We start from the raw sequence: 13,185 nt of genomic DNA, 5'->3' as shown, positions 1-13,185 counted from the left end.
CTTCTCCTAAATTCAACAGTATGTCACTAACGTCCTCCGTGGGATGAAGTCAGGAACCAACAAGCAGGAACGAGTAACAGAGGCTTTATTCTGCACAAAGAAAAAGTCAACGCTGGGAGTGAATTGCTCCCAGCGCTTTACATAGCTGCCTAAGGACATGACCCCGCCCCCAGCCCACAAACCAGCATCTGGCAATATCCCTTTATAAACCCTCCTCCTCCCCTGGAGTTCCCCCCCAGCAGTGCAATTCCTAGCTGGCTGCCATGTCCCACACTGCAACGAACCGTCTCCCTCCTCTGCGCATCCTGCAAGGCTCCCCTCCCCATGCCCAGCAGACCGCCCAATGAGCAGGAAGAAGAAAGGCAAAGTTCCGTTCACTGTGAAATAGAAAAATATTGGCAAGAGACCAGGCCAAGCTCTTCAATGTAGGAAGTTTATTTGCGCAGGTCCAGACTGCACTTGGCATGAAAGGGTCTGGACCCCGAAAGATCCACATCAACATAAATTTATACAGTTACATTCATCTGGTATTCATATGTCATATTATAGGCGTTACAGAGGGAGGAATAATATATGGTAATATAAGTAATGTCATATAGAGAAGTGAAATAAGCCACGTACACTTAAACAACAAAAGAAAAAGGAGTTGTCAGTGAAAGGGAGTATACATGTGATAAATGTCTGCTCAGGGAGAGAACAACAGGATGCATATGTCTGGGTCAAGATAAAAAATACAGCTACTTACTTGCTAGTCTGTGAGCTAAGGGGAAGTAGGGCAAAAGTCAGAGGCCTTAGCTTTGAGAGTTTTGCCACAGCCTGAACCAAAGTTACAATCCTTCAGGCCATCAGACCTTCTGTCCAATCTTTGGGTAAAAAGGTTACACCTGAGTTGGTACCTTAGTTTGCACTATCTCATATCCCCCCTTTGTGGCCCTTCTGAATCTACCAGGAGGGCCACATATTCGCCACCCTGTTTGTCAAGCTGTTCCTTGTGAAAGTCCCACATCACCATTACCTGTGTGATGGCCCTTTGTGCTGCTATTAAGGACAACTTATTAGAAATAGCTTTAATAAAGATAGGCAAAATACAAGGATTATTTGCCCAGTTTTATCAATTTGAAGACAATAATTTGAAAGATTGAATTTTCCACACACTCCACCTTCTTTTGCTAATAGGTAATCCAAAGCCAATCAGTTCTGATAAACAGCTGTCCAGATTTTATCAGTAGTTTCAGCTAACAAGTTTTAGACATTATCTAGGCATTGCCCTGCCAAATCCACAACAGCCTGCAGCCTAATTATTGGTGTTCTGTAACCATCCTCCGATAGATACAAAACACAAGTTCTAGGCCTCACTGAGGGATCATTTTTATGCATTCATATCCTGAAAATACTGGGATACTACACTCCAAAATTAGAGGAGGGGGTGTTCCGTTATATGGGGCTTTTGCACACATTCCCTTTCTGTACACATAACCCACATACTTACAAGCTTCAAAAGTGGCTGGTTGCCTGGCTTGACAAGCATCCTTAGCAACTCTATCAAATGCCTGTGGATACTGACAGGGATGTGGTAAACTGTAATTCCAATATTCAGGATAAAAACTAAGTGGATGATTTCCATTACAATTTCCAATGCCTACAAGAAATAATTGAACAATCTGAAGTGTTTCCTTTTGCTTACTCCAAAGTCAATAATTGTAAATACAAACATTGTTACATGTGGTACAACACAATACACCCATAGCAGAAATAAACTTTTCTCCATTTTTCCCCCGTGCGTAGAAAGTCAGCTTCCAGAGTGACTTAGCAAGGGTTCTTCACTACTGTGCGTAGAAGAACCTATTGCCGGTAAGGTTCTAGCAGAGTAGCCTTTTAGTGAATATACTAAAGTTTCTTAAATAAGTCCAATTTCACTAACAAATCCTATATCATTTTCATTTAAACATTAACTTTGTAGGAGCCACTGGATCTTTAAACATCACCCATTCAGGTTCATCTGCTGCTTTGACCCTTGTCCAGTGGATCCAAGATTTAGATTCTGCAATCTTTACAGCAAGAGGAGAAAACATAATAACAACATACAGTCCTTCCATCTGCCTTCTAATTGTTCCCGCTTCCAATGTCTCACCCAGACTTTGTCTCCAGGTTGAAAAGGAAACGTTAACTATGTTTCTAATTTAGGAGGGGTTTGCTTAGTCACATAATTGCAAAGCTTTTCAACCTGCTTTATTTAGGTCTTGTACCATCTCCAAGGTCCACACCCCCCTTATGTCCCAAATCAGGCCACCCCATCAGGTTTCTTCTTAGTAGATCAGGCAGACGGGCAAACATTAACTCAAATGGTGATAGTTTATACTGATCACAGGGTGAACTGCGAATTGCAAATAAAGCCAAAGGTAAAGCATCCACCCATTTGAGATGGCATCAGGCAAAGGTACATCAGTCAAGTCTGGTCAACTAGAATACACACTTTCCAACACTTCCAAGCAATTATGCTCAACCTCAGTCTCTGTGGGCAGCAAGGTAGCAGGAGTCAACCTATTCAATATAATCAACCTGATCTGAGGATCTTTCAATTAAAATAGCCTGATACTTCGCTAATCTCTGTCCACTGATCCAGAGATGTCCCTTAGTATCTAACAATGACTAGATTAGATAAATGCACCACAGGTTGTTGCCAACTCCCCAAACGCTGAGTTAGGACCCCAAGAGCTATGTTTCTGCTAGTATCTACATATAAATTGAAAGGTTTCTGCAAGTTCGGTAATACCAATGCGGGGGCCTGAGTCAATGCTAATTTAATATTAACAAAAGCATTCTTTTGTTCCTTTCCCCATTCCAATGGTTCAGCATTAGCACCTTTAGTGGCTGCACATAAAGGGGCAGCCATGAAAGCAAAATTCGGGATCCAAATCCTGCAGAAGCCTGCCATCCCCAGAAAACCCCTTAGTTGTCGTTTTGCGTGAGGCTCTGCCAACATAAGAACTGCTTGCTTTCTCTCAGGACCTAAAGACCGGCGCCCCGTCTGAATGTCATATCCCAAACACCTCACCCCCGGTTGCACCAATTGAGCCTTTTTCCTGGATACTCTGTATCCACATCATAATAGTAAGTTTAAGAGACACCTAGTATTACTCCAACAGGCATCTTTACTATTTCCAGTAGCTAACACATCGTCCACATACTGCAAAATAATATCCCCCTGCTGACATGGCACATAGCATTCAAGATCTGACTAACCTTGTGGATTGGGATCATGAAAAAGACATCCTTTAAGTCTATTACTGAGAATCACCTAGCAGTCGGTGGAATCAAGCCACAATGAACAGGCACCAAAATCCCTGCTTTAAGATATTTTTGAATGCTTTCATATATCGCAGTGGTGGCTTCATTAGAGCATGGGTGCTGACGAATATGAATTGGCATCACTAAAGGCGTCACCTCCATTATTATCAGAAGGTGATGAGTTGCAAATCCGGGAGGGTTATTTTCTGCCCATATTCCTGAAACTTCAAATTTCCTCCACTTCTTCTCATTGCTTCCCTAGTTACCATGAGTTACATTGCTGTATCCAACTTCTGCCTTCCATCTGGCAACATTCACTGCACACTTTCTGCTACTGCCTATTTGTCTCTCCTCCCATATTTCCTATTGTACATTCTTGTTCCTTCAACATTCTAAGACATGTTTTAAGGCATACAGTGCACACGTTTGTGCTGACCCCATTAATATCAGTAATGCATGTAATTCACAAGTCTGTGCAAACCAACTTAAAAGCAACCTTCCTTCTATTATCCATTCCTTCATTGCCCTTCTGTCACACTGGCCCAACCTCTGTCTTTTTTACACGAGCCAACTGTTTCCTTTAGTTATTAATCAGTCCACAACATTTTCTTCTCTAAAAGTACTGAAGACTCCATAAGCATATTCCCCTTTTTCCCTTATTAACAACTCCAGCCTTTGCTGAACGGCATAAAATTCACAGGTTAATGCTGACCAAGGGAGGGAAATTCTCCCAACTTCCACTCACATTTTCTCCCTCCCCATCTACTATCACACCCTCATTATGTCCTTTCTGTTTTCCCAACTACTTTGCTATGAACAAGCGGTTACCTCTTTTCGCCTTTCTGATACAAAATTGTTGTTGTTGTTAGTTGCGAAGTCGTGTCCGACCCATCGCAACCCTATGGACAACGTTCCTCCAGGCTTTCCTGTCCTCTACCAGCTTAACCCACACTTAATAAAAAAATGCTAACCACCAAGACTTCCCCAAATGCCAATTTTAGACAAAAATACTACTGGCTGCCTCTTTCCCCCACTCCTGGGTCAAAACCTCCTCCAAGCTATTTCACTGACTACATTTACAAACAAATTACCTAGTGAAAAGCCAACAAAGGAGCGCTCACCAAACTCTGTTAAAGCTGCTTTTCTAACAGTTTTCAATACAACCTTTCTTAATCAAACAGCACAGCTCATATATATATATATAATCCCCAAACTTTTCTCAAGGGTTGAAGTACAATTCCTTCAATTCTCCTAGATATTATTTTCTATCAGTGTGTCCCACACACAGGCATAAAAACAATAAAAAAATGACAACAACAAAAAGCAACTCCAAAAAATAAATAAAATAAACAAGATTAATAAGTGTTCTGTACCAGCCTGCTACCGGCCTTGCAGAAAGGCAACCCCTGTACAAACGGCAGAGGCTGGAGAGCGTCAGAGGCTGGAAAACGTCTGCCAAGTTTAATTCACAAACAAACAACAGAACAAGAAACAAGATACCGGAACTTTGATCCTCAAACGGAGCGGTTGCTTTCAGCAACCAGCCCTTCCCCAAACACTCCCTTTATTAGAGTTCAGGGCGTGGCCTCCCTGTGCCTCCTTCCGAGGAGTCCCACAGCCTTTCTCTGCTTGCTTCTACTGGTCTGCCTCCTGCGTCGGGCGTCCTTGAACAGGGCCAGCTGTGGGTCCTCTTCATCTGCACTGTCGGGCTCGCGCAGCTGAGAAGAGGGGCCTGGCTGAGGGCTCTGCGAAGCCTCCAAGCCATCATCAGCAAGTTCGTCTTCAACACCCTCCTCCTCCCCCTCGTCTGAGTCATCCGAGTCATCCGACCCGGCTGCCGGACCCACAGGCTGACCCTGAATCACAACACTATCCCGCACCGCAGGGCCCTTCCCCCGGGGCTGCCGATCCGGATGCGGTCGGGATGGGAATTGTTCGTGAAAAGCAGTCACCAACGCAGGGGCATGAACGGCGGTCGCGTCTTCCCAAGTGAAGTCCTCCGGCCCGTACCCTTTCCACTCGATCAGGTACTGGAAACGACCTTTCAGCCAACGGGAATCCCTGATGCTGGCGACCTCGTACTCGGGGGTGCTGCCTCCATCACGAGGTCCTGATGGGGGAGGTTCCGCTTGGCGGAGTGGACAAGCCGGTTGTTCGGGGACCAACAGGGACCAATGGAAGACTGGGTGCACGCGCAGGGAACGTGGCAGAGTTAAACGATAGGCGACCGGATTGATGACAGCCTCGACTGGGAACGGTCCTAGGTAACGGTGATCCAACTTCCTCACCGGCCGTGTGGATGGTAGGTTCCTGGTGGACAGCCAGACCCGATCCCCCACCGATAGTGGAGGCGTATCCCGTCTTGACCGATCAGCAAACCTCTTGTAATCGGCCTTGGCCTTCTCCAGCTGCCGTCGCACCAATCGATGGATCGCCTGTAACTCTGCCATGAAGTCGTTCGCTGCCGGCTCCGGTGAGTCCACGGGGGAAAGGGGGAAAAACCGGGGGTGATAACCCACATTGGCCAAGAACGGTGTCATCTGCGTGGAGGTGTGCTGCGAGTTGTTAAAGGCAAACTCGGCTATGGCCAGATAGTCCACCCAATTGTCCTGCTGCAGGTTGACGTAGCAGCGCAGATACTGTTCCAGGATACCGATGACCTTCTCGGTACCCCCGTCAGTTTGAGGATGATGCGCGGACGAGAGGCAAACCTTGATGTCCAACGCACGCATCAACTCCTGCCAGAAGCGGGCTGTAAACTGGGCCCCCCTATCAGAGACAACTCTATCGGGGAGGCCGTGCAGCCGAAACACCTGTTGGATAAACATACGACTAGTGGCGAGAGCTGACGGTAAGCCGCGACAGGGGATGAAGTGCGCCATCTTGGTCAGCATGTCCACCACCACAAACACTGTCGTGAAGCCGGAGGATGGGGGCAAATCCGTCAGAAAGTCCATGGACACAGCCCCCCAGGGTCTCTTGGGTGTTGGCAAAGGCTGCAGTAATCCAGGCGAGGCCCCTGTCGCTGACTTGGCCTGCCTGCATGGGATGCAGGAGGTGACATAAGACTGGACGTCGTGTCGGACTCGGGGCCACCAGAAGGTACGGGAGACCAGGTTCAGAGTCTTGAACAGGCCAAAATGCCCCGCTGCCGGGTTATCATGACACTGGCTGAGGACGAGACCCCTGAGTGGCCCTCCCGGAACATAGAGACGGTCACGATAATACAAGAGTCCATCCGTGACCGTCCAAGGCGAATCTGGCCCCACCTCCTCCTTCCGCTGAGCCACCCACGCCTCCTGCTGCTGCGCCTCCCGGATCCGAGCCCGTATATCAACCGGCTCCCGCACCGCAGCAAAAGACCCGACGGGGATCACTGTCCTGGGCGGAAGCTTGTCTTCCACTCGGGTATATTCGGGCTTCCTGGACAGAGCATCCGCTCTCTGATTGTGCCCGCTTGGTATGTACCGAACCCGGAAGTCAAACCTCGCAAAGAAAAGAGACCACCGGATCTGGCGTTGGTTCAAATTCCGAGCGGTCTGCAGGCTTTCCAGATTCTTATGGTCCGTCCGGACCTCGATTTGATGCCGCGCCCCCTCCAGATGATGTCTCCAAGCCTCGAACGCCGCCTTGATGGCCAGCAGCTCCTTCTCCCAGATGGTATAGTTGCGCTCCGAGGGGTTCAATTTCCGAGAGTGATACGCGCAAGGGAAAAGGGTACCGCTGGGCGTCGTTGCCTGGAGTAACACGGCCCCAATGGCAATGTCGGAGGCGTCCGCCTCCACGACAAACGGCCGTTGCGGGTCAGGATGCTTCAAGATGGGCTCCTTCATGAAGGCTTCCTTCAAAGCCTGGAACGCCTGTTGTTCGGGTGCGTTCCACTGGAACCGAGTCTTCTTCTGCAGGAGCCGGGTGAGGGGGGCTGTCAAGGCAGCAAAGCCAGGGATGAATGTTCGATAGTAGTTGGCAAATCCAAGAAGTCGCTGAACATCCTTCACGCGACGCGGGGGTTGCCAACTCTGCAACGACTCCACCTTACTCGGCTCCATGGCGATGCCCTCAGGAGAAATGCGGTGACCCAGGAAATCGATGGTCACCTGGTAGAACTGGCACTTCTCCAACTTGGCAAATAGCCGATGTTCTCGGAGGCGCTGCAGGACCTGACGGAGATGCTGATGATGCACTTCACGCGACGGGGAGTAGATCAGGATGTCGTCCAGGTAGATCACGACAAACTGGTCCAACAAATCCCGAAAGATGTCGTTCATAAAATGCTGAAACACAGCGGGGGCGTTGGTCAGGCCAAACGGCATCACCGTGTACTCGAAATGTCCATAGCGAGTACCAAACGCCGTCTTCCACTCATCACCCGGCCGAACTCTGACGAGGTTGTAAGCTCCACGCAGGTCCAGTTTCGTGAAGATCTTAGCCTCCCGGAGTCGGTCCAAGAGCTCGGGGATGAGGGGCAGCAGGTAACGGTTGCGCACCGTGATGGTGTTGAGTTTCCGGTAGTCGCAGCAAAGCCGTAATTCGCCCGACTTCTTTTTGACGAAAAGCACGGGTGCAGACACTGGCGAGGACGAGGGCCGGATGAAACCGCGAGCCAAATTCTTCTCCAGGAAGTCCCGCAATGCAGCCAACTCGGGCTCCGACATGGAGTACAAACGCCCCACTGGGAGAGGCGCATCAGGGACTAAGTCAATGGAGCAGTCATAGGGCCTGTGCGGGGGTAATTGATCCGCCTCTGACTCGCTGAACACATCAGCAAAGTCGGACAGTTCGGGAGGCAAGGAAACCCCTGGGGAACCCTCCACCTGGCCGGCACAGATATGGCGGGAGTGGTCCACGCACTGCAAGCTTGGGAAGGTGACCAAGTTCTGTGACCAATAGATCTGTGGGTCATGCGCCCGGAGCCACGCCAGTCCCAAGACCACGGGGAAGTGCAGATCCGAAGTGATGTAGAACTGGATGGCCTCCACATGGGAACTGATGGCCATACATACTGGTTGCGTGGTGGCCGTAATAGGCCCGGACAGGAGCACTCGACCATCGATAGTCTCCTCTAACATGGGCGGATCCACCGGACACTGGGGAACAGCCCATTTGGCCACAAAGGCTGAATCCATAAAGTTTGTGGTAGCCCCAGAGTCAATTAAGGCATGGACTGGAATCCCCTCTGGCTTGCCAGGAAGGATCAGACGTGCCTCCAAAATCAAATGCCGTGGAGGTTCACAGGCACCATCGGAACGGCGTCGCTCGGTGTTGTTGTTGTGGAACGCCCGATCTATCACACCGTCTAGATCGGGCTCGGGGCGTTTCCCGACAGCAAAGTAGGGGACTTTCTCGGGGCAGGCTTGGTCACTGATGCCCGCTGACGCTTCTTTGGGCAAAAAGCAGCCAAATGTCCAGGGTCCCCACAGTAAAAACACAACCCCCCTGATCGTCGTCTGTTCATTTCCGTCACCGATAGACGAGACCTGGCGGCACCCAGCTCCATTGGCTCCTCCCTTTGGACTGGGGGCTCACGCACAACAGGGGCGGCAGGGGTCTGTGGGGTGGCACGGTGACTCTTTCGCTGCTGCAACCGGGCATCGATCCGCAGGCAAAGATGGATCAGCCCATTCAGGTCTGAGGGAATGTCCACACGGGCCAGCTCATCCAACATCTCCTCCGACAATCCATCCTGAAAGGCATCCACGAGCGCAGCCTCATTCCAGGCAGAATCCTGGCTAAGCAGCCGGAAGTCACTGATATAGGCCTGTAGGGGGCGTTGACCCTGCCTCAGAGCTTTCAGGCGTCGGGTGGCAGTCTGCGTCTTAATTGGGTCCTCGTACATTAGACGCATATGGTCACAAAACCCCACAAAGTTGTCCAACAATGGGCTAGGTTGAGCCAGCAGAGGCGTGCCCCAACGAGCTGCATCCCCCGAAAGAAGGCTTAACACAAACCCCACCTTATCCCGGTCAGTGGGGAAATCAGCTGCTCTCACGCTGATAAAGAGCTGGCATTGTCCCAGGAAGGCAGGAAACAGTTCAGGAATACCTGTAAATTTGTCCGGCATTGCTACCTGGCATTTTCTCCTGGGTGGGGGTGCAGCATGAACCTGTGCTTGCAGTTGAGCCACCTGAGCTGCCAGCAAAGTGAGTTGCTGAGTGAGCTGAGCATTCTCGGCACGAAGCTGCTCCATATTAGTTGTAAGGGGTGGGAGGCTGAAAGCAAACTGTTCTGTACCAGCCTGCTACCGGCCTTGCAGAAAGGCAACCCCTGTACAAACGGCAGAGGCTGGAGAGCGTCAGAGGCTGGAAAACGTCTGCCAAGTTTAATTCACAAACAAACAACAGAACAAGAAACAAGATACCGGAACTTTGATCCTCAAACGGAGCGGTTGCTTTCAGCAACCAGCCCTTCCCCAAACACTCCCTTTATTAGAGTTCAGGGCGTGGCCTCCCTGTGCCTCCTTCCGAGGAGTCCCACAGCCTTTCTCTGCTTGCTTCTACTGGTCTGCCTCCTGCGTCGGGCGTCCTTGAACAGGGCCAGCTGTGGGTCCTCTTCATCTGCACTGTCGGGCTCGCGCAGCTGAGAAGAGGGGCCTGGCTGAGGGCTCTGCGAAGCCTCCAAGCCATCATCAGCAAGTTCGTCTTCAACACCCTCCTCCTCCCCCTCGTCTGAGTCATCCGAGTCATCCGACCCGGCTGCCGGACCCACAGGCTGACCCTGAATCACAACAATAAGATACTCCGAGTTACTGAAATAGTTTTGTATCAAAGTCTAATACCAACTCTTCGCTCTTAATATAAATTTAGTCAAATTCCAATTTAATCACATTCCATTCAGATGAAAACAAATTTCCATTAAGTAGGTTAAAACATTAAACTTCACATGCATCCCAGCTTCCTCAAACCAGAATTCTACACCGGGGAAAAAAAATAGTTAAAAAGATTAGACCCCCCTTTTCCTTTCTGTCCCTCTCGCTCTTAAAGCAACACAATTAGCAAGGGTGAGGAGACAGGAAAAGAATTACACAAAAATCTCACCACTAACAAAATAGTTTCCTCTTTTTCTATATTTCTATGAATCCTCTCACACATCTTTCATGAAACTTTTCATGCAAATGCTTATATTGTTTTTTTTTACTTTTTAATAAACAAACAAAAGAAATTCTGCAGTCTATTGCTTCCTTCACAGTCTGTGGTGGGGGTGAAACTCTCTCTCTCACCCACAGAAAATTAGCATATCCATACATTCACTTCCATTCAAACTGCTTGCATAAACAATTTCACATACAGACATTTCATTTCATACTTTCTTCTGACAAATCAATAACTGATATTATAATTACAAGGAGCTGTTCAGAAGCCAATGAGCTCCCTTGTTTGTTGGTTGTTGTCTTTTCTTTCAAGGCCTTTTCATTTCATTACTAGATACAATACAGATACACAGACAAGACACTACCTCCACACTCCTCTAACAAAAATGGAGTATATATTGTCTGGGATCCATCAGGCACATAAATTTCTTTTATTAACATATATGGTTAGTACTTGACATAGCCAGTTTATAAAAAACTTCGATATTTTGAACAAAATGCTCTAGTGCTTTTAATAGGATTTCTCAGTGAGTTCCTTGGGCTCCTATCCCTGGAACTCGATTAGTGTCATTATCAACATCTGCGGGTTGAACTGGACTCACCACTGGCTGCTGGACTGGAACCACTGGTGGTGGGGCTTGAGGCACAGGGTGATACACAGGGACATAGGGGAGGGGCATTCAGGAATATAGAGAAACTCATGTTAGATCTGAGTCCCATTAAACAGACATGTTACTGGTGTCAGGACCTGTCTTCCCAATACTTGTCCTGACACCCCTTGGACCTGTATTTTATGTGGTCCAGGTGCAGATACTGGACTATTTACAACAGATTGCCCAGCTCCTGTGTCTACCAAAAACGTTGTCTGATGACCCCCAACACTCATTATAACCAAGAGCTCAGGGGGGTCTTCCCCAAGCCTGGTCCCCATCAGTCAGTCCAACTTTTTTCTGCCAACCCAATTCCTTCAATGCCACGCACACTGTCTCTTCCCCCTTCATTCCCTTGATTTCCTCTTGCCCCTCGTCCCCTGTAGGGGAACCTGGGAGGCATTATCCTAACAGACCTGCCTCACCCTAACCCAGGTCTTCCCCTCCAGCCTTGTCCTCGCATCTCTCGCCTCGGGCATTTTCTTTCTTTTTGACTTTGTCCCTACACTTTTCATGCTTCCTCCAATAATTCACTGGTATTCTTCCCCAAAGCACCTTACAACCTCCGCAACTTCTTTCTAATATCATCATAACTTTGTGCTATGCACCTCTCATTCAACATTCACACATATTCAAGCAATTTTCGCAAAAACCCTTCTGGACTTTCATCTGCTCCCTAAGTCAGTCAGTTTGTCTTAAGGGAGCCAAAAACTCTCGCTTTGCAGCTACTGCCTCAGCTGCAGCTGACCTTGTTGTCACTCCTACCGAAACATCTACCCCAGCTACTAACTCTTCCTCCCTTTCATCCTCCTCACCTTCACTTGGTTCACCACTTTCAGCTACTGAGCTCTCCTCCTCATCCTTGGGAGCCATCGGCACTTTTCCTTTAAACTTCCTTCTCACTACAGGCTGTGCCTCTCCAGACGCTGCAGCCTGCAACCGCAGCTACTGGTGGAGGCAAAGGGGGTGGTTGAGGCACACAGGGAGGGGGTCTGAAAATCACTTCCTCTTCTTCAAATAACACTTCTTTCTTAGCATCTGACACTTTAGTTTCAGATATGTTTATATCCTTAAACTGTTTAAACACAACCCTCAACTTCTTTCCCATAGGTCTGGCAACACAAAGACGAATCATTTCTGCCTGACACTGTAACAAATCATCACTTCTCTCATCCAATGCATTCCCCCACTGGTCAATGTACAATGCACTGGTCACCATATTTTTTATCATCCCCAGCTAGGACCCAGATGGGACTCTAACCCACAATCCCCAGCTAGGATTCCTCATAATGCATCCACAGTCTCACGTCTAAAAGAACCTTGTGGAGGCCATGCTTGTTCACACAGAAATTTCAATTGAATCCTATTCCCCTTTGGATATTTAGGATCACTAAAATAATAATCAAATCCTTTTAACATGCATGCCAACGGTGTGTTGGGCACACTCTGATGCCCCCCCATACTAATACACTGCCACTGACCTACGGTGCCGGACGTTCCAACGGTCACCAATAGGAATTGCAATGGCTTAACCTCCCACACAACCTAACACGGACTGCTTTAGGGACGACGTTGTCCTGAGTCCAGGAGGGTGATCAGAGTTTAACAGATACTCGCCTGAAACGCGTTGTCCACTTCCCCATCCTGGCCAGGAATTGTTCAGACCACCGTTCCTACACTGCAGGGTTCTTGGACTCGATCAGAGCACCGTCGGTACCAAAGAGTTGTCACTGCTGTCTCCCGGAGGCTGGATCCCCCGTGGCGCCTGGAGAATGTTCAGGAGTGACTGCCCGATGGGCCCGAGGGGTTGAACGGCCCTCAGCAAAATATTGCCTTGACCTTTTGGTCCTGCCGCGGTCGCCATTTGAAATAGAAAAATATTGGCAAGAGACCAGGCCAAGCTCTTCAATGTAGGAAGTTTATTTGCGCAGGTCCAGACTGCACTTGGCATGAAAGGGTCTGGACCCCGAAAGATCCACATCAACATAAATTTATACAGTTACATTCATCTGGTATTCATATGTTATATTATAGGCGTTACAGAGGGAGGAATAATATATGGTAATATAAGTAATGTCATATAGAGAAGTGAAATAAGCCACGTACACTTAAACAACAAAAGAAAAAGGAGTTGTCAGCGAAAGGGAGTATACATGTGAT

At 48.6% G+C, this 13,185-nt stretch overlaps 1 protein-coding gene and 1 long non-coding RNA gene across 2 annotated transcripts in view; one reads left to right on the top strand and one right to left on the bottom strand.

Annotated features, from left to right (window-relative positions):
• The window catches only part of LOC310648273 (chromobox protein homolog 1-like), an 873,008-nt gene that overhangs the window by 226,281 nt on the left and 633,542 nt on the right, over nt 1-13,185 (top strand). The window lies entirely within an intron of this gene.
• On the bottom strand, nt 416-12,977 carry LOC310648278. The gene is made up of 3 exons (XR_014494046.1): nt 12,643-12,977; nt 11,841-11,970; nt 416-2,048 (listed from the first exon to the last, which is right to left on the bottom strand). It is a non-coding gene; the product is annotated as an uncharacterized lncRNA (long non-coding RNA).

This window comes from Vipera ursinii (assembly GCF_947247035.1).
Source record: "Vipera ursinii genome assembly, chromosome: W".
Taxonomy (NCBI): Eukaryota; Metazoa; Chordata; class Lepidosauria; order Squamata; family Viperidae; genus Vipera; species Vipera ursinii.
The sequence above is the reverse complement of the archived record's forward strand: the minus strand, read 5'-3'. Positions and strand labels throughout refer to the sequence as shown.